General features: G+C 39.5%; 1 pseudogene; it reads left to right on the top strand.

The window, feature by feature from the left end:
• Positions 1-21,743, top strand: part of LOC149124942 (DCN1-like protein 3 pseudogene) — a 34,797-nt pseudogene extending 13,054 nt beyond the window's left edge.
• The last annotated feature ends 911 nt before the right edge of the window (positions 21,744-22,654 follow it).

Here is a 22,654-nt window from a genome sequence, read left to right on the forward strand (position 1 = left end):
CTCCTATTCCCCTCACCCTCTAAAAACTGATCTTTATTTTTTTTATCTCCCGGGGCAGGGAATGCAGTTGAAAACACCCAGGAAATTGATATACCTAGGACTGGAACACTAGACTTCCGTTTTCAAAGAAAGTTAGTTTCGTCTACTATGAATAAAATCAATGCAAAGTATGCAGTGAATTTTTTGGTGAAAATATTCAGTTTATTTCTCAGGATAATTCTGAAAATCACTGGGCATTGATGTAGTTATCTTTGTGAATGAGAAATCTTGCACCGTAAGCAGCTAGAAAGGAGAGCAAATATAAACAAATGTAAAAATCAAAGTAAATGACTGCTTCGTGTCCTGTCTAAACCCCCTTTCTGAATGAAATAGAATCCAAACATACAGCTTGTGTTGTTTTGTTGCTCATTCTCTGTAAAACTGTGAGCATGAAGCACTAAAAATGGATCCAGATCCTATTTGTTTAGGTTCCTTATTAAACGGACGTTTGACAAAATGTTGACTACTACCCTATCCCTACTCCCCCTAAATATCAAAAGAAAAGAAAGTCTACTCTGCCAATGTTTACCTGATATGTATTTTATTCCTGGGTATTAGTTCAGCTTAGGCGAATTAAATGGATCAACAATAGGTCAATGTCGCCCAAGGACAAGCTTGATCTCTGAATTCCCTTTCATCACTGTCACAGAACAGCAAATGTCCTTATGAAGAGTGACGTTTTTGCTGTCTCAAGCTCTTTCTTATTCTAATCGCAACTGTCTCGAGGACAAAACAAGGATGTCTTATTTCTCACTACTGCGGAACTTACAATGCTGGATGTTTTATTGATGAACTTGTAGAGTTTCTGCTTAATGGCCACCTGAGAGAAAATAAACTGGTAATATCATGCAGGATCCCTGGATCAATGTTCCTGGTAAAATTCATATTTCAGTTTTTAATTTGTGTTTTATTAAGTTTGTGTTTTATTAAGTTTGTGTTTTATTAAGGCTTATAATTAAAAATCAATTATGGGGAAGTAGTCATATTAAGACTATTCTAAAAACCTAACATCTTTTTCCCCCCTCTGCACCTGTTCAACCATGACTTATGGTGGCTGATAGGCCTTTTTGCTATGAAGTGCATGCTTTGGTTTAGGTTTAGTAAACGTCCTTTTAACAAGCCACGTTGGGGTACCAGAGCAGTAATAATCACCAGCACATTCACAGTGGAAGTTACTATTGAGAGGATGGAAGGATTCCCAGCACAGGGCAGATTCCATTCTCAGTACTAGGTAGGCGCCCAAATACGCGCTCTCCCACAGCGCAGATTCCACCTGCTTCGTTGTGAACAGGGCTCTCACAGCGTCTCAGGACCCGCAGTCACATCACAAACCATGCACCAGTTTTCCTCCTGGCAGCCACATCCTTCTGTTAGGGAAAAACGCCGCTCCTGAGGAACACGAGATCTGTGGCCGGAGCCCCGTGCGCGCGGCCTGCCAGCATGTTCTGTATCCCCAGAGTCCCCTCCCCAGAGCTCCGTCATCTTGGGCTGCGCAGTCAACAGCCTGTGCTGCACCAGAAGCAAGAGCAAAGCATGGGCATCATTTTCTTAATTTGCTATTTCCTATTTAAAAACATAACTTTTTTATTTTTGAAAGCGTAAAACTGGCCGGCACCACAGTTCACCAGGCTAATCCTCCACCTGCGGCGCCGGCACACCGGGTTCTAGTCCCGGTTGGGGGGTTGGATTCTGTCCCGGTTGCCCCTCTTCCAGGCCAGCTCTCTGCTATGGCCTGGGAGTACAGTGGAGGATGGCCCAAGTGCTTGGGCCCTGCACCCTATGGGAGACCAGGATAAGTACCTGGCTCCTGGCTTCAGATCAGCGCGGTGCACCGGCCGCAGCGGCCATTTGGGGAGTGAACCAACGGAAGGAAGACCTTTCTCTCTGTGTCTCTCTCTCGCTGTCTGTAACTCTACCTGTCAAAAAAAGAAAGTGTAAAACTTTGATGGATTTTTTAGATGAGTTGTGGAGTTATTTTTAATATTTAGTATTTCCAGGCCTTCATCTCATCCTCTTCCTGCCTTGGAATATCAGAAAAGCACTTAACGTCCTAACTTCTGTCTCAAGTTCTCTTCCAAACGCCCTGACCTATCGTTCACACTGATTGGAATCATCCCTGCACACCCTCCTGCCTCCCACTAGTGCCTTCTTCTAATTTACACTGTGCTTCGGTTAATTAAAATAAAAGGATTTATTTGTATGGTATATTAATTAGCGTTGCTTGAGTAATACTTTCATTTATACATAGACACTTTGGGAACATTTTTTAACATTTCTTAATACATTTATTAAAGTTTTTAACCTTTAATAAACCATTTTTAAAGTTATATGAGGTGGACAAATTTCATATATTTCATATATCCAGATTTAGGAACATAGTGATACTTCACACCCTACCCTTCTCCCTCCTTCCTTTCTTACTACTTCTAATTTCTACAAAATTGTCTAAGTGTCATATTGTAACTTTTGAGTGCCTTTCCTGTAATGTGAAAGACATCATGTCTGTTTTCTGACTTTTGTCTGGCCCTGTGAATAAAACCATGTTTGACTCTGCGCTCTAATTAATGGAGTTCACTTTCCGGCCAGGTCTCCATTGGCAGCCGAGGATGGATCAAAGCCAAATTTCTGAGCTTGGTTGCGCACTGAGTAGCCTGCACACACACACACACACACACCATAGTAATTGAAGTATAAGGTGATCATTCTTCTGTTCTATAAAACATGGTAGTTCCTTCCTTCTGTCCCAAAATTCTGTATTTAGTCAAGGAGACCTGCTCCTAAGCTTCCATCCTCTGTCACAGACGTACTGACAGCTCCTGGTGCGTCCCCTGTCACCTACCCACGTATTTGTTTAGAATAATGTTGGACTTCTGATTAATTTAAAAAGCTTTAGATGCTTGGTGGGGCAGTCAAGATGCGTGCATCCCCTATCAGAGTTCCTGAGTTCAACACCAGGCTCCACTCCTGACTCCAGCTTCCCGCTGATGAGTGCCTTGGGAGAAAACAGTAACGGATCAAGGACTTGGATCTCTGCCACTCGCATGGGAGATCTGGATTGAGTTCTGGGCTCCAAGCTTAGGCCTGGTTCAGCCCCTGCCATTGCAGGCGTTTTGGAAGTGAACCAGTGTATGGGAACTCTCTGTCTCTCTGCCTGTCTTTCTGTGTCTCTCTCTGTATGTTATAAATAAATATGTTCTTATAGCAGAGAACATGAGCAGTGTTAGGTGGTGGTGAGAAGTGTAGGCTCTGCGATGGGCAAGATTGACTCATGGCTTGACAAAATGGAATTAAAAATGCCTTTTTCTATGCAAATTTTTTGGAAATCCATGCATAGGAGGGGTTATCAAAAATTCATGAAAAATGAATGCTATGAAAATTTATGCATGGATTCCAAATGTTTTTGCACCTTCAATTCTTTTTTTCCACGAACCTTTTGATATTCCTTATATGACTGAACCACTGCAAAACTCCGCTTATTGAGAAAAATGGGAAAACTGCAGCGCCTGCTTCCCAGGGCTGTTGTGTAGACTAAGTGAGATTTAGCACACTGAGCACTCAATACATGGCAGTTGAGAGTGTTATTGAAATTATTGAAGTTAACTCTGTGGTGAAGATTTGGGTTATAATTAAATGTACACTATTTGAACTTGGCTAAACGTGGCCATCTGACTTGAAGATATTTTATCTCCCAGGATCTCTGAAATATTTATAGCAGCTGGAGAAATTCCATCCAGGTTCTACAGTAGACAGGAGCACAGATCAGCTTCTCTCTGACAGATACTATGGCCTACGATGCTTTCTTTTTTATCCTATTAGGTCTGAAAAAAACTACATCCTGTCTAAGTATAAAGATATTTAAATTCTGTCTTGTAAGGTGAAACATTTTCTGTCTCAGCAAAATTATTAGGGATATTAAAATTAAAGGCAGGACATTACTAGATGCATTATTCTGAATTAGAATCAAAGATAATATATGTCCTTGGAGGAAAGCATTTTCCATAGCCATAAGGATCAGTGTTAGTGTAGTAACATGAAGAAAGATCCAAGTGAACTTTATATTAACTACCAAAGACACTTTGTGAAGGTGATTTTTTTCCAGATAGAATGATACAGAAGACCTACAACTTGCAAGAATTTCATGTAGTTCTGTGTGTAAAAGATTAAAATTGAAACAATATGCTGGCATGCAAAAAAATCAAAATTTATTTGGAGACATCTGAGATATAGCATTGTAATGACTGGCTTTTCCCAGGGTCTTCCTAAAACATGATCACACGGAATTGGATTCTCTTGAAATTGCTTTCTTTTGAAAGCAAAGATCTGAGAATTCCCTCCCCTGATTCATGTTCATGGAGTATACAAAAATGATGCTGCTGGCTCTGTGGTGTCAAACTGGGGAGTTTGGAGTGTCAGTAATATCACAACACTTGATTGTTGAATGACAAAAATAATGCTGCATTTTAAGAAAAAAATCAATAGAGAACAAAAGAGACAAAGACCCGACTATAAAATTTATCTTGGCTTTCAGTGTGTGAGCTCTTAAGAAATATGGCAGAAATTTATTTAGAAGTCCTAAGCAATTGAATTTTCTATTAAGTCTATTTTTCTCTTCCACTTACTTACTTGTAAGACAAAGTTAAGAAGCTTAAATATAATCAAGAGAAGAGGTATGTTTAAAATTGTACCCGAGTTTGGCAACCATTAGAAACTCCAAATACTACCTCATGTAATAATATAATATCTTTTTGGGATATAAGAATATCTCTTTGGTAAACCCAAGATACTGTCTGTATAATATGATTAACACATCAATATTTAAAATATTAACTCAGGGATGGTCATTTATAAAAATAAGGGAAAAAACAAAAATGAAACCTTAAGGTTTGTTTTGGTCAGTATTACAAAGGAAATTGCTTGTACTTTAAAAGCAAACTGTTACTGATCAATAGAATTTACTTTGCATGAATTTCTGCCATTATTCAAGCAACTTTTGCTTTCCTGAGGCAATAAGACAGGGAAGTAGTCAAATCATAATGCGAAATAACAATAATTAATTCATATCACTAAAACCCTTAATAGAAGAGTAACAACTGAAGACTAAGGGTTTAAAGAAGTAACATTTAATGTTTTATGAAACTTGATGTTTTGTCATAAATATTAAGATAAAAAATATGTTTAAGTTAATTGCTTTTCTTTGCAGAACAGCAGGAAACTGTACTCTGTGGTGGCATCCCACTCTAGCATCTACACTTCAATCACATTTGGAAAAAAAGTTAGTTCTTCTGATACGTTGATCAGGGCTTGACAATATAGATGAGGTCCAATTTTTTAAAGGTTTGTTTATTTATTTGAAAGGCAGAACAAGAGAGAGCAAGAGAGCGAGAGAGATCAAGAAACAGACATCTTCAAATGTCTGCAACAGCTGGAGTTAGGCCAAGCCAAAGCTAGGAGCCAGGAACTCAGTCCAGGTCTCCCACAATGGTAGCACAAACTCAAGGACTTGAGTCATCACCAGGTGCCTTCCAGGGTGAGTATTTGCAAGAAGTGGAAATCAGAAGCAGAGGCAAGACTTGAACCCACGCATTTCAATATGACATGCAGACTTCTTAACCTCTGTGCCAAACTACCTCTCTGAGTTTTCTTTTATATTTTGGGGGGAATGGAGATCAGGAAGTGAGGGCATAACTGGTCTTTCAGATATTTCAAATGTCAAACTCTATGACACTTGTGGTTGGTCTTCTCGTCCTTGATCTGGGTCTCTGTCATGCAAAGTCAGCCATTGCTCCTGTGTTCCCAAGGTTACCCCAAGTTATCCGGGGCCAAATATGCACTAGGATTTTGGCATTTGTGTGTTTTAACTTCTTGATGAAAGAAATAAAAAATGAATTTAATATACCTTGCAAAATATTTTTTTAGAGTGATGTACTTTCTTTTTGGATCACATTTTGTTATTATGTCTTCTTGGTCCAAATTGTAATCATTGAACTTAGGACAAAAAATATCCTCTTGAACATTCGAGAGGAAATAAGGAGAGCTGGTGATGTCTGCCAGGAGAACAAGCGACTGCTTTTCTTCATGTGTTTTTCCTAACAAAAGTTTTCTCTTTGCAACTATGAGTTGCAAGAGCACACACACTTTCAAAATGATAGGGATGACTAAATGCGTGAATCTGTGCATTCTATAGCATGCACACACACACACACACACGTCCGCTTCCACTATGGAAAGAAGAGTTAGGCTTGCTGTTATCCTCGAAAACACTATAAATTATCCAAGTTAGAAAAGGAAAAACAAAACAAGAGAAATGTGAATTTGACATTCTTCTTTCAGAAGTCCAGCCAAATTCAGCGTGAAGTACTGGAACCTTGGAATCCAACTGTGTGGATAATTCATCAACACAGTATTTATTATGTGCCTACTGAATACATGGCATTATTATAAATACATTTTACAGGATCCCTTAACCCATTGTGTCCCAACATCCTGCACATAGAACATGTATAAAAACTTAAATTGGGCAATAAATATACCACTTATGGTAACTTTGAAATAAATTTATCACTTAAATGTTGACAGAATTGAAAACTTGGAACTAAATGGGTTAAGAGGAAGCTTAAAACTTTAATAAACAGATACAAAATACATAAAACAATATCCACTCAAAAATTCTAATTAGTGACTCTTGAGAAAACGTTTTGCCAGAATTTCAACTTGGAATTTTAACCTTTTGTCCTTTTTCAAAAATTCCAAATGTTTTTGATTAATTTATAAATCTTCTCTGTTTTCTTATGTACAAATAGAATAACAGATTGAAAATGTGCTTCTATGGTGCCAAAACTCTATAAATGATGAATAATTGTGTGTATACATATATGTATCCTCATATTTACAATGCATTTGTCCTTATTCTTAACTAGGTTATAAATTCTTGGCTTCAAATTTGCCAACTTTGGAGCAGTCATTAATTAGTTCTTCTAATAGATAATTCATTAGTTTTGAGTGCCAGAAAATATGTTCCCACCACAACCTAAAAGACCTTCTATATTAACTACATTTAGAGTGGTTTTAGTGAGAATGTAGCTACATATGTGGAAACTGATTTCAGAACTTCCAGGAGCTCCCATCTTTCAAAATTAAACTAAATGAAACTTAAAAGCAAAGAGAAAAATAGCAATTATCTTGTTGAAAATTCTAATTTTGTGTTTTACAGAAAAGATAATAGATTTTTCTGTATTGCTTAAATTAAAACAAGATGACTTTTCTCAGACGAGGGTACAACAAATTCTGAGATGTAATTTTTTTCAATAAGTGTACATATAAATACAGATTAATGTATGTAGTATGTACATACAATTAATGAATACATGTTGATATATGTATCAATATCGTCAAGGTGCGTATGATGAGAAAAATTTTTATTTCTTTGAAATATCAGAAGGAGCTCTCTAATCTTCATTAGTCTAGCAAGAACAAGGTATCACTCATTTTGTTCACAACAGAACTGTTAGATGCCTTTATTCATGTGGGATATATACTCTTGTCTAATTGCTCAGAAAATTAGGGCTAACATAGTCACCTTCTCAGCTCTCAAGTCCAAAGGATCTGCCTCTTCTGAGCTTAGCAGTAGCTTGACCTTAGGGCTTTAGTTAATGGGAAGGGGTGGTAGCCGAGGCACCCTGAGGAGGGAAGACCTGATGCCAAACCTTCTCCCTGTGTGTGGGTGAGGGAGAGCCTGGTAGTCATGTTTGGGGAGCTCAGAGCTTAAACCTGAGAGTGGGCCATCCTGGGATAAGGCACACCCGTGTGAATCCCAGGAGCCTCAGGGGCAGGCTGAGGTTGCCAGCACCGTGGATGTCAGGACTCCCTGGTCCACAAGGAGAGTGGAGGAAGACTGAAGAGAAGACCAGGTATATTTAAAAAAAATCTTCTTGACGGTTATGATTTGAATGAAATTACTGACAAATAACTATATAGTTCTTACTTAATAATCTCTTAAATATTGTTGTAATCATCTTTTCTTAGTTTTTGTAGTTTGCGGATCTTGACCCTTAGCCAGATTGGTTTCCTCCTCTATAATGCAGTCTATGGTGAAATCACACTGGGTGCATGGGCAATAAAAGTGGTGTAGGTCCACTATTAAGTAACAATCTAAACACGAATATACTCACAAGAGGCCACGTTGTCTGTCTAGTGTCATAATTTCTGGACAAAGACATGAGGATAATGCCACATTCTGCCACATCCTGTGACATATGTTTAGTTTATTTCTTTGCTTGCCTTTTTTTTTGTCTGTTTATTTGTTTGTTTTTGACAGGCAGAGTGGACAGTGAGAGAGAGAGACAGAAAGAAAGGTCTTCCTTTGCCGGAGGTTCACCCCCCAGTGGCCGCCACAGCCAGCTCACTGCGGCCAGCGCATCACACTGATCTGAAGGCAGGAGCCAGGTGCTTCTCCTGGTCTCCCATGGGGTGCAGGGCCCAAGCACTTGGGCCATCCTCCACTGCACTCCCTGGCCACAGCAGAGAGCTGGCCTGGAAGAGGGGCAACCGGGACAGAATCCGGTGCCCCAACCGGGACTAGAACCTGGTGTGCCAGCACCACAAGGTGGAGGATTAGCCTAGGGAGCCGCGGCGCCAGCTCTTTGCTTGCTTTTTAAGAATCTTGTTCCTCCTCTGGATTATGCAGGGAGGTAGTCAGCGAGGAGAAGCTGAGGTCACCACCCTCCCCTGTAGTCTCACCTGCACAGCCCCGCTCCCCTACTCGCTGCTGTGCAAGGGGAAACCACAGCTTGCAAAAAATCACATCTTAGAACTAGCACCAGCCAAAACTAGCCAACATGGCTGCCAGTTGTAGCCACTTAATAACCTTTACCCCATTATAAATTATTATAATAAAATCACCATGACTGACACTTCTACTCCCACCATGAACTTGACACAGGGACACTTTGTTTTCCAAAACAGGGCAAAGAATTGGGTGGCACACAAGCTCTGGCCCAAACACCACTGTTTGTAAGTATTCAATTAAATTCCACCCAGACACCACCTTCTGTGACTCCAGATAATTTCAAGGGATGGACCCAAACCTTGTTGAGTGCAGCTCTCCTGAGCATGCCCTCACGACTCCCTGAGAACTTCCGTGTTGCCTGTCAATAAATCTTTACTGTCTGCAGAGCTTTACCTACATCTCATCCTTGAATTCTTTTCTTGCACTGGGGACAAGAACTTGAACCCAGCCACCCCATGGAACACACCGCACCGTGTGTTCAGGAAGGGAGGCTCAGTTCTGACACTTTCTTTAAGATGTGAGAAGTCCACAAGTTTACCTCCTCATATCTCCCCTAATTTTCATTAACGTATATGTCTTTCCTCTATGGTTATGTTGCAAGCACTTGACAGAAACTTGATATTCTGTTTATAATACGGTACTAATTTTAAGGAATTTAAAGTTTCCAGTTGAACTCTGAAAAATTATGCAGGCCTCCCACTGGGTCTTTCATTTTAGATTAATATGGCATCCAGTCAGATGAAATGTTTTATGAATATTCTCAAAGAATATGAAAAATTACGTGTAGATCCTTTTTATCCTGTCCAATACATTGGATGAAGAATACTGTTGCATATTAACACACTGTATCAGTGTTTTGTGTCATAAATTTTGTTTCTTCCAGTTTGGAGGGGAAATTTCTTCCTCTCAACTTTCTTGCCCTGGCACCTGCCATGGTGGTTAAGTTGGCAAGAGTCATTTCAGAGATGTGACGTAGTTGATAGGCAGTTTCCTTTCTCTCTCTTTCACAGATGGACATGGTCACACATAGCTACACACACACCCACACACACGTGAGCGCACATATACACATTGAAAACCACTATTTACGTGTAGCCACTCAGGGGAAATGTAGGTATACAAGGTTACCTATAGGAAAACAATTTTTTTCACTGAGGACTCATATGCCTAAGTGCTAAGTTGGGCAACAGTAAATGGGAAGAAGCAGTGCCTGTTTGCCTGATCTGAGTTAGCAATTCAGCCTTGTAATTATTATCAGCAGTCATTAAACATCCAGCAACAATAAAGACACCATGTTTCCCCACCTTGCCGGTGCAGCGGTGTGTAATTACCTATGGTCCAATGACTTACTCTTTCCTAACAACGTTGGTTATCACCAGACCTCAAGTTAAATAACTCAAGATTATCAGCTCAAGTCACAAAATATATAAAAATGGATGCACTACTAATTTTTAAGTATTCCTGACAGAGGTTGATGTAAACGAGCGATTTTTACTGTGCTTTCTGCCAACAGTGCTCTCTGAAGACGCTGGCCAATGTTTGAAAGCTCTTTCAACTCAGAACTCCCTCAGATGTTCTTTTGTGATAAGGAAAAAAGGAGAAACCAGAGCGGCTTTGTGTCTGCGGTAATGAAGGAAGGTCAGAAATCGCAGCACATAGATTTTTGGAAAAGAATCAGAACTTGTGAGAGAGCAAAGATAAAGATTATTAGCAACATTGACCTTGCAATACGCTATGACCATTCCTGGGGCTCAGCTGAATCCTTTGTGGCACAAGCTGCATCTTAATCTCCAAAATAATTTCATCACGACTATGAATGATAGCAAAGCGCTTGGACAGCGGGGATGAAGGATCTAAACCGCAGCAGCCACATCAGACTCACATAACAAACCCCATGGAGGACCTCCTCCACGGTTTACCTTTTTTGCTCAGTAGGACTGTAAATACCACATTGGTCTTGTTTGCATTATCCTTGTAGTAACCTTTAGAAATGATCACCTAAACTGACGTCCTTTTGAGAGTGAAAGGGAGACTCTTGTCCCGGAACAACAGGAATAACTTAGTTCTGAGTAGGAGAGACAGGATGCATGGTCACTCTCAGAATACATTCACTCAGGGTCGGGATAAGATTTTATTATCACAGAATATGCTCCATTGTTCCTATGGTGTCACAAAAGTGGCTTCTACTTATTGGTGTCTCTATCTAAAAATAAACTAATTCAATGGGTGAATTTGGTCAACAGTGAGATCTGTTTCCAGGAGGTAAAACTGATTAAGTTTTACCCAAGTTTTATTCACAGCACTTTAAGTTGTGTTCAATAGACCACAGTGATATGGCTGAGTAAGTATCAGGAATAGTCTTTTTGATGAATTTCAAATATAAATTGTTGGGGAAAATACAGGCCTATCAATGGAATGTTCCTGGAACGTAGTTTTTGTTCGAAAAGACCTGCGGAGCAGGTGACGCTGTTGTGGCACAGTGGGTTCAGCCACCACTTGGGATGCCCACATTGAAAATAGTATTTAAATATACACATAGGAATAAAGGATCAGGTCAGATTTAGTTATTATCCAGTATGCCCATCTTAGTTTTTTTAAATCTATTTATTTATTTGAAAGGCAGAGTTGCAGAGAGGGGTGGGGGGGAGGGGTTCTTCCATCCACTGGTTCACTCCCCAGTTGACTGCAAAGGCTGGAGCTGTGCCACTCTGAAGCCAGAGCCAGGAGCTGCTTTCAGATCTCCAATACAGGTGCAGGGGCCCAAGGGCTTGGACCATCTTCCACTGCTTTCCCAGGCCCTAGCAGAGAGCTGCATCAGAAGTGGAGCATCCTGGACTCAAATCAGTGCTCATATGAGATGCCAGCACTGCAGGCGGTGGCTTTACCTGCTATGCCACAGCGCAAGCCTGATTTTATGTAAAACTGAAATTTAAAATATTCCAAAATGAGTTTAGTTGATATAAGGAACTAGTAGTAAATAGAAACATCTGTTTTGAATTACAGCCGAAAGATTAGTTAAAGGAGCTGAGCCAGGTGTTCTGTACTGGGACAACTGACTTTGGTTAGGGGCTCAAAGTCCAAAATTGATACAGGCTTCAGAATCTATGAAGAAAATACTGAAATCATGAACTGGAGACCTGGTTTGATGGAATTCCTCCTGTATACCTGTTGGGGGGATGAATAGGCCTTTCTAGACTTCAGTTTCTTAACCTGGATTAGATTGAACCTAAGTCCTTTCCAGTATATTTTATTCTGTCCCAGAGATTCAAACTAGCAACCCCAATTTGTTATCATTGGGGCAATAATCTCTTGAAGATTATCCACCTGACCTTGTGAGTATTTATGTATCAGGAAATTAATTTCTCTGAAATGCATCAAAAATAACTATATTTAAATGCACACTGGATGGAAAATTTTTGGTTTGTATTTGATCTCACATCAATAGAATCTAACAGCCAAGTTCATAGAAGTAGAATGCAGTGGTGGTTATCAGAGGCTGGAGTCAAGGGCACGGTCAAGGAAAGAGAAGACATTGGCCACTGGGTACAAAGTTACAGTTAGGAGGCATTGTCAGGGTGTTCTATGGCACATTAAGGTGATTATAATTAATAGCATATTGCATATTTCAAAATAGTTAAAACATAAGATTTTAAAAGTTTTCTCCATGAAGAAGTGATCAACATGTGAAGAGACAGATATGGGAACTAGGCTGATTTAATCGTTCCTCAATGTATACAAATCTGGAAACCTCACATTGTGTTCATGCAACTATCATTTGTCAATTCAACATAAAGTAAAACAAAACTCTTCACCTTGATTTCTAACCTGTAAAGGGTATACTCACAGCAGTTTCCCTCCGGATACCTTCGTCCTGGCAATCAGCTGCACATCGTGGCACTCTGCAAGGAGTGTGTTTCAGAAGGCTGCGTTTTTAGTTCACTTTCACATGAGAAAATAATCAAAGTTGGCTCATAACAACTTATTTTATGGAGAAATTTGGGGAAATTTTCTATTTTTTTTTTCTTTTCAAAGATATCTCTGCCAGCTACATGTGAGATTCCATATGTTGCACGGTATTTAAAGAGAAACTGCTGTTGGTGTTTTTTTTTTTTTTCACACTCAAACTGCAGTATTTTAGACTTTCCAAAGAATGCCTACCTAAAAAGGAACTGCAAAATAAATTATAAAATTATCTTGGCATAATTTTCTGAAGAAAAACGGATAGTATTTACTAACATTTTGTCACACCATTGCACATAGAAAAAGGGAGTTAGTAACTTTGCTGGTTACTAGACTATTATTTAAAGCAATGGCAGGAAGAGAAAGGTTTATTGCACCGCCTTTTCTTGATTGAAATTATTTCCATGCTGGATAGGTACACCTGGCCGTGCACATTCAAAGCCCCTGCTTTTTCTTTGTCATATTTATAATTACAGAAGTCATTTGCAATTTATCATATGCAATCATTTGCAACTGTAAATACATGCAGTGTTGGTTTTGTTATTTGAATATCTTTGAGTGCTCTGTCTACATAATCATTCCAAAATGCTCCTTTTGTCTGCTGTGCTGTAGAGAATTAGCGTCATGTAGGTTCTGACTACAGACCTAGTGACAGAGGCTGCCTATAGCAGGACTGCCTCCAGGTACTGGATCCGAGGCACAAAGCATTGATTAATCGGATGCCACCACTTCAGAATTTTACTCATGTCCCATTCTCTTAATCAAAAAACTTCCCCAGGAATATATACCCTTTGGGGGAACATAAATTTTACATACATTGCTCTTTTTAAAGTAAGAGTTCTGTAGATTGAATTCTAGTAACTCTTTCCAATGAAAAGCCTGCACGTAATTAATTCGAACTGTGTTCATAGTGACACAGAGGTCTCTGTAATCTAAAACACTCCATAGAATGCTATGTTAACTGTCTTCCAACAGCAAATAATGGAATGCCATGTGTATGTGTGCCAAATAGAATAAGGTTCTATAAATGCTGTAGTATATATTTTCAAAGCATCTTATTTTTAAATCCGGGAATTGCCACATGAAACCTTGGAAGTGCTTATCGGTGCATGCCTAAAGAAGAAACATAAATATTCATTTTTAATTTTCAAACTGAAATTAAGTGATTCAGTCACAACTTGTTATTAAAATGATAATGATCTAGCATTCTCTTAGAGAAGCACTTCCAGTTTTAACTTTGAATTTAACCTGAAAGTTACATCTTTTGACGAGATGAAAATGCAGATCTGTGCATTGGACTCTTACAAAGCAATGCTGACACCTACAGAGAACGCATGCAAATATCCAAGTTTAATTGGTAAACAATGTACTGATTGCTGTTCATACATTAGCTACAACTACCTTGATATCCACCAGACAACTTCGGTTTGATGTGTTACATTTAAAAAGACATTTAATGTTTTACAAAATGCTACTTTTCATCACCATTTCAGTGAATGTCATTGTTGTAACATAATGTATGGAGAGTAGCACCTGTCTCAGCAGCGGCACCATGGTAGACCCATCTGCTTATGCAGACTGAAGACAAAGGAAAAAGATACAAGAAACAGAGATGTCTATGTTTTCCCCGCCTGTGTGTGTGGTATTTCTAGTGAGGAAGGAGAACTATCTTCCTCCCTTTAGAATGGTAAATGTAGAGTGCTCCAGAATGCATAACCAGAGGACAGAGAAAAGCACAAATAATCAAGACTCAGTATTTTCTCTATCACCTCATCAACTGCATCTCACAGAACTAGTCTCCAAAAAATTAAGGCAAAGTGTTAAGTTGCTCCAGTGAATACAGCTATTTATATTAAAAAATAAACCTTTAATATATAAATAATGATTTAAGTGTACATGTGTATATAATATTAGTATATGTGCATATACCTATACATGCACACATATATAATACACATTTTTATTTGTTTGAGAGGCAGAGGCAGAAGGAGAGAGAACGCGAGCACTCCCATGCACCTGTACACTCCCCAAATGCTTGCAACAGCTGTGTCTGGGCCACAGCAGAAGCTGGGAGCTGGGAGCAAGGAGCTCAATCCAGGTTTCCCACGTGGGTGTCAGGTACTCAGTTACTTGAGTCGGCACCTGCTGCTTGCCAGGCCCTGCATGAGCAGGAACCCGAGCTGAAGTCAAACCCAGGCACTGTGCTGTGAGATGTGGACTGTGGAGGGCATAGCCACCAGGCGAAACACTGCCTTCCTGTTTTTTTATGAAAGCACAACGAATACTCTAATGCACATTCAGCACAGGCAAGCAAAAAATCATTTCCTTCATTAAGCAAACACTTATCACATGTCTAAGTCACCTTGTGAAGAATTCAGGCTCTGATGATGACAAAAACCAGAGACCCAGGAATACCAACAATTCTGTTAGAAAAGATCCCATTTATTTGTAATAAACATCTGTAAAAATAACTTTAATAAGAAAAGTTCAGTAGCTTTATGAAAAGAATACAACTTTATTAAGATACAATAAAACCAACTTAAGTGAGTATAGTAAACATGTCCCTGAATAAAATAATGCGTATAAAGATCCCAGTTATCTCATTAATTTGCAGATTTTGTATAATTCCAAAATATCCTTAAAAATTCTTCTTGGGGTTTTACTTGTTTTACCTTTCTAGTAATTCATGAAAAAAACAACTGAGATTATTTTCAACAAGAATACTACTGGGAGAATAATGCTATCAAGTAATCATATACCTAATAAAATGTATATTCCATAATATATATCATATGAAGCATATATAATAAGAAGCCAAAATAATTAGGAAAATGTAGATCTAGCATCGTATAAACAGACCCTCCAAAGAATAGAACCTTTATTTTAGAACTGTATCTGATGTCACAAACCATTCGGAAAGGAACACTATTCAATAAAATAGTGTTAGGAAAATTACATATACGATGAATTAAAAAATATATAGAAAAGGCAGAAATTAAAATATTTAGACATGTTTCATCTGATCTGTATATATGAGCAGATCATAAAGTAAAATGCTGTCATAAGGTAGAGAGTGAATTGAGATGGTGAACAATAGAAATGTCTGTGTGTCACAAATATGTCACCCAATTAACCCCATTAAGTCCCAACTTTTCAATTCTGAGACTATTTCAACAGCATATTTATTTCAAAGTCACCAACAGTGGTATGCTTATTCTCAGTGTAAGTCTTTACAGGAGTCTTTATATATAGGATGAGGGGAGATAATAGGCTAAACAGGAAATAATAAACTTGAGGGAAGCAGTTATATTAATTATGAAAAAATACAAGATCTTGAGAAGAAAAGCCAATTGAAAACTAAGAAAGGATTATAAAATATGATTCCCAGAAGAAATAATGCAAATGTTTAACAATAGAAGGAAAAAACCCTCAACGTTACTTTTCTTACTGCTGTTCGAATCATATTCCAGGAAATCTGAATTATTAGCTTTGCCGCATTCCCTGTGTTCTCACAGGCTGTCCTCAGCTCATTTGCTCCCATGGGCTCCTGCTCCTTCCCCTCTTTTATAACCCCAAATTGTGCTCATATGTTTAGAATCAGAAAAATGTCTTCTTCTATATGGTATTTTTTCTCATTGTGATAGACAAAATGTTCCCTTAGGCTAAACGTGCATGGCTTCTATTTTTATCTTTTAAACTATACTTATCCCATATAAGCCTATATTTTGCTCATTTGTTCAGTGTTTTACTTCTCCTAATTATATGTTATTTTTAGCAAAGTTGAGGAATTTTACACAACTTTGTCTTTAACAGATTTGTCAAGTCAAAAATAAAACAAAATGAAACAACAGAAACAAAGCAAAAAGCCACAGTTGTGACAGTTTTAATAAGACAAATAAAGACATTAACAACATACAAATTAATATTCTTATGCTACAGCAGAAAAAATCTGTTCCTTTTATATGCCTGTGAGCTTTTGGCAAAAGCTGGCTGTACTCTTGACCACAGAGAAAGCCTTAATAGCAAAACATGTAGAGCACTGTTTTTGATCACAACATAAGAAACAAAATTAGCAATAAGTTAGCTGGAAAAAGTGAAAACTTAAAAATTCAAATTCTTGGACATTAAAAATGTAAAATGTAAGAGATTAAAAAGTAAGTCTTCTGACTAGTTTTGAGTAAAATACAGCAAAATTAGAATAAGACTACATATTATTGATAATTGCTGCAATGAGAAAAATAAATTTTACACCTAATGAGATGTTGCCTGAACTTTTTCCTTACAAATATTTTATATGCAAGACATATTTAGGTTGCTTGATATTCATTTTAGCTTCCAGTTGGGCATGGAGGGCTGTCTGGATGACGATAACTTAAAAGTTAAATCCTACTTTCACATGACTTCCTTACAATTAATTGTTTAGGTCTGAAATTGGTTTGGCTGAGAGACACACGTTAGTGAGTTCAGGAACAGTGCTGTCCAACAGAAATAAAATGTGAACCACCTATGTAATTTTGAATCTTTTAAACTTAACAATACAAAAAGTAAAAATGAAAATGTGAAATTAATTTTAATGATGCATGCTACCCAATCTATTCAAAGTTGAATCTATTCAAAATAGAACTATGATGTCATTGGACTTTAAAATTGGGATATTTTGCATTCCACTTCTCCGTTACGACTTTGGAATCTGGTTTTGTCAACTGAGATCACATCTGCGTTTGGAGTAGACACATTTCCAGTGCTCAGTAGCTGGAGCTGCCTCATGGCCTCCGTGTTGGTCAGCAGATACAGAAGATGAAAATGAGGGAAGCACTTTCCTTTCCCTGCCGCTGAGGTGGGTGATTTTCCTGGTAGGAAAGGGAGCCCGTGTTCCTTCCAAGGCAGATGTAGCAACAACGACTTCCTGACTTGCGCAGCAAAGCTCGGGGAGTGTGTTCCTGAAGTCAGCATGTCCAGGCATGGCTTCCCAGTTTCTCTTCCCCTGATGTACCAAAGACGCTGCTTCCTCTGACTGGCCAATTTTAAGTTCTCCTCTGGGGTCATTTCTGGATCAGAATCAAACCCACTTCTGCAGGCCTTCCAAAATCTCTAAACAATCAATTCTATGGAATTTGTTTCATCCTCAAACAAAACAGTTTTTGTTTCTTGCATCTGAACTCCAAATGTACATCATCATACATCTACTCATTCCTGAGGAAGTGGAAATAAGTGAACCAAGATTTTACCATGTTAAAAAGAGTCAACAAAGGAAGCATAAATTTAAAAAGGAATTACTAAAGAAAAAAGAGAAAATCAAATAGAAAAATGAAATCTTTTGACTAGTCTCACAGTAAAGTAAAATCAGAAATATATAAAATGGGGAATCAAAAGAACATGAGATGTACAAAGGGACTCTAAGAAGACCATTTAAAATGGAATTCAAAGATACAAGGTTTTTTTGGTGCAAAAATGTTTGAAAATCCATGGACAGCTTTTTCATGATATGTGGTTTTCACCAACTTTGAAGACTCTTTGTATGCATGGCATTTTTATACAAGAGCAGACCTAAAGACAACAATAAAATACTGCAAACATAAATGTTTATAAATTTGAAAATATTGATTAAAAAGTGGAGACAGTCATTTTCTAAGAAAAATCACATGATTGGATTTGATTCAAGATTATGGGGAAATCCTGAATATCCATGAAAGAACCAAGGATCTCAAATGATAGAGCACAGTGTTTCTAAAAAAGGACTTCCCCTGATGGAAAGTCTCTCTTCTCTAATCCCTGTACCAGATGTACCAGATGTAACAATCTGGAAAAATCAAAAAGCAGTCTGCTGAGACGAGACCAGAGCCGTGAGGTTGTTTAGGTTCCATTCCCTCGTTTTGGCACTTAGAGGACTTAGCACTCGGAAATATTCATACAAGGAAGCATACAGAAACCCACATTTTTAAGTGATTAAAAAATATGATCTAAGCATTCAAAAAGAGCTGAACAGTTTGTTTTTCTTGTAGCAAGCTGGGTCTGGGACACAGTGAAATACTGAATGCTTATGGGTGAACATTGTTTAACAGGTTAATGGAAGCAGAATCTTCCTCTGGCTTCCTGGTATTGTCAAGTTGAGCATGCCTTTTGATTCAGTTAACCAAGAAAGTCGGTAAAAATTGTTAAGAAGGGAGATAGGATACCTAGTCTATGATTTATGAAATATAAATTAATGTTATTAGCTGCTTTGTTAATCGTAAAGGAATAATTATACAGAGCCCATTCCATCGAGCATTGTGTTCACTAGAGAATAAGTTAAAAATAGAAATAGAAAACATCAAACTGTTCAAAAGATTTATACTGTACTCTTTTACTATTTTATGGTGGTGTTGTCATTTTGGAGTCTTATAACAGCTACTTGGTAGCTATTTCTACACCATAAAAGCATGCTTTTGTTAAGGTCAGAAACCCTGTATTCTATTTTTTTTTCTTGGAGTGCATAACGAAGTGCTGGTTTAATTGCATAGGATGGCCTGCACCATGGCTCAATAGGCTAATCCTCTGCATGTGACGCTGGCACCCCGGGTTCTAGTCCCAGTTGGGGCACCGGATTCTGTCCCAGTTGCTCCTTTCCAGTCCAGCTCTCTGCTGTGGCCTGGGAAGGCAGTGGAGGATGTCCCAAGTGCTTGGGCCCTGCACCTGCAAGAAGATCAGGAGAAGCACCTGGCTCCTGGCTTCGGATCAGTGCGGTGCGCAGGCCACAGCGCACCAGCCGTGGTGGCCATTGGAGGGTGAACCAACGGCAAAAGGAAGACCTTTCTCTCTGTTTCTCTCTCTCACTGTCCACTCTGCCTGTCAAAAAAAAATTGCATAGGAAACAATGTAAGATGGAATTTTTAAAGGTTTATTTATTTGGAAGAGTGTTATAGAGGGAGTGGGGAGACACAGAGATAGAGATCTTCCATTGCCTGGCTCACTCCCCAAATGACCTCAACAGCCAGGGCTGGGCCAGACTGGAGCCAGAAGCCAGGAACTTCATCTGAATCTTCCCACTGGATGGCATGGGTTCAAGTACCTGGGCCATTCTCTGCTAATTTCCCAGGCACATTAGCAGGGAGCTGGATCAGAAGTGGAGCATCTGGGACCCATATGGGATACCTGCATCACTGGCAGCAGTTTGACCCAATGTGTCAAAACTCTGGTCCCTGTAAGATTGAATTTTTTATTGACAGTTGGTTTACTTTGTAGGTCAATGCTCTTCATAGAGCAATAAGGCAGCAGCAAGAAATTCTGCCATGTAATCTTTGAAGAGCAGTAACCTTGTTATCAGTTTTTCTGAGTAAGCCGTGTTTCTGAGTCCAAGCCTGCTCCTGGCATATGGGAGTGTGAGAATGTTACTGCATATGAGAAATAGAGATGGATGCTGTTTCCCAGTTCTCATTCATCCATAAAAGCAAATGCCTTCATCCACCAGCTTTTGCATGTGGAGGCAAAGGTAAACGCTGGTGCCCCCAATGATGCCTGCAAAGTGCCTCAAGACTTTAGGGCACCCTCATCCATTATAAAGACCTTGGGACAGATGAGCACTCAGCCATCTATAGATCTCGAATCAGAAAACTCAAGAGAAAATGCAGGCTGAAATCAGAAGAACACGAATATGGCTCAGATGCTCAGTGGATACCTGCTACTCTTCTGCAAGGTGTTTACAGGGTTTTAATTGCTTTAGGAAGAAGGAGTTGGGCAATGACTTGTGATGATTTTGATTGCTAGGATTCGTATGATTACTGCTGTCAAAAAACTGATGTTCAAAGATTAATAAAAATTCCCAGAGCTTATATATATATATGTGTGTATATATATATATATATATATATATATATAAAATAGGTGGAGGCAGTGATGGAAGAATAAGCAGTGCCAGTGGAGGTAGGGAGCCTGGAAACCAAGCAGGAATGTTAGGGAGTTCACCTGTTGGGCTTCTGCCATTTCCAGAAAGGGTTTGACTTCAGGAAACTCTTCAGCAACTATTGGCTGGCTCCTCTGGGTGATGGCCAATGGGCCAGCAGCAGCAAGAGTATTCAACCTCGAGGGGGCCATCAGCACCATGGGCCAGTGCATCACCAAGTGCAAGAATCCCATAGCAAGAATGGAGACTGGAATCCAGCAGCAAATTCCACACCAGGTGTGGTGTAGACCACTGTGAAGAGCAGTGGCAGTCTAGGTACGGGTATCCTCATCCATGCACCAAGAATTCGGAGGCTGACCGTCTGCCAGCTGCCAGTGTCCCGGGAGGAATCCCAGGCCAGTGTGGAGGAGTCTTCCTTGTAGAGTTTGGAAGAACTGTGCAGGTGCTTGGGGACCAGTGGGAGGAGGCGATTAGAAAGAAGGTGTGGAACACTTTTGCGATGACCCATACAAGTGATGACCCCACAGAATTTTGAGTGCTTCTCTTGGCTTGGGAGTTCTAGGTAGCTACATGTGCAAAGTCACAGGAAGGAAGTGTTTTTTTTTTTTTTTTTTTTTTTTTTTTTTTTTTTTTTTTTGACAGCTGCAAAACAATAAGTGCAGACAGCTTGATGGGATCTGTGCATGGTTCCCTTGCCTCTTAACAGAAGCCAAACAGGGAGATAAATTCAAGATTTCTGTATCTTTACATTTCAGTTGGGCCTGGACTCTGAAAAGTGGTCACCGCATTGGGAAGTAGCCGTTGCCCCGCGCGCCTTCCAGCATTGGACCAGTGGCTACACTTCCTTACAGAGAACCCCTCGGGGTTCAGGAGTGTCTCCGGGGACACCTGGGACTTGTTCCTTCACTTCCCTCGGGTGCTTGTCCTTCCTGCAGCAACTACAGTGACGATGAGGCCTCCGCAAGTCACTTCCCTAACCTTGTGGAGTGGGAAACGGAGTGAAGAACAAGACAAGAGGGAGGGAGAGGTACTCAGCTCAGCTCAGGGCCTCCGGGTTTGCGTCCCAAGGAGCAGACTTAGTGTCTGTGCAAGGATCCACCTGCAGCCCTGCAACCAACCACGGAATCAGATCTTTCTGGAAATCACTGAAGATCCAGATGTTTTCTGTTTTACACATTTCTCTGCTTTGTATCTGAAAGGACTCTGAAGTGCTCTATTATGTTTTAGTCCCCTCTCCCACCCACCCCACTTTTTGTTGGGGAGAGTGTGGGGTTGAGTGGAGAGAGTGGGACTGGTTGAATTAACATGGGGAAGTCAGAAAAACCTGGTGCCAGATCTCTGTTTCTCAGGGCAGGTCTGTACTGAGTGGAGTGCTGTTTGCCTCATTGATTTTAGTCTGTAATGATTAGTGTTGAAGCCTTACACTGATTTGAGTCGCGGTGTTAAGTGTTAACCATATTGCATTCATTTCTAGCCACATAATTGCTCTTGGAGAGCAAGACCAGTCAAACTAATTTATCCCAAACTGTATTCTCCTCACTGCTTGCTCATTTCTTCTTTGACATATTGCAGTAAATGTGGAGTTTATCCATCAGCATGCTGCACCTGTCAGTCAAGTGAGCAGGGTTTTTGTATTTTTTTTTTTTATTTTCTGGGACAAATTGTACTGAGAACTACTTAAGCATGGATACACAGCAATGCGCCCTCACTTTTGCTGGAAGGGGTCCTCTTGGAGATTTTCTTTCTTTGGTGTAGTTTCTGTATTTTCATGCTGTAGGTAAAAAGGCTTTGTTTGTTTGTTGTATTGTTGGTCATTTGCCTCCCAGCCAAAATTTCTGTTCCTTGTGGTCCGCATACAGTGCCTGCTGGCCAGTTGACTTGCAGGAAAGCTGACATGGCGCTCTGCTTGATTTTTTTTTCTTTGTGTATCATTAGCTGTTTGGCAAGTGCAGAAGCCTGGGCCTGGCCTGGACTCTGCCAAACAGATATCA

This window comes from Oryctolagus cuniculus, chromosome 8 (assembly GCF_051225735.1).
Source record: "Oryctolagus cuniculus isolate XC-2025 breed Fujian yellow rabbit chromosome 8, ASM5122573v1, whole genome shotgun sequence".
NCBI lineage: Eukaryota > Metazoa > Chordata > Mammalia > Lagomorpha > Leporidae > Oryctolagus > Oryctolagus cuniculus.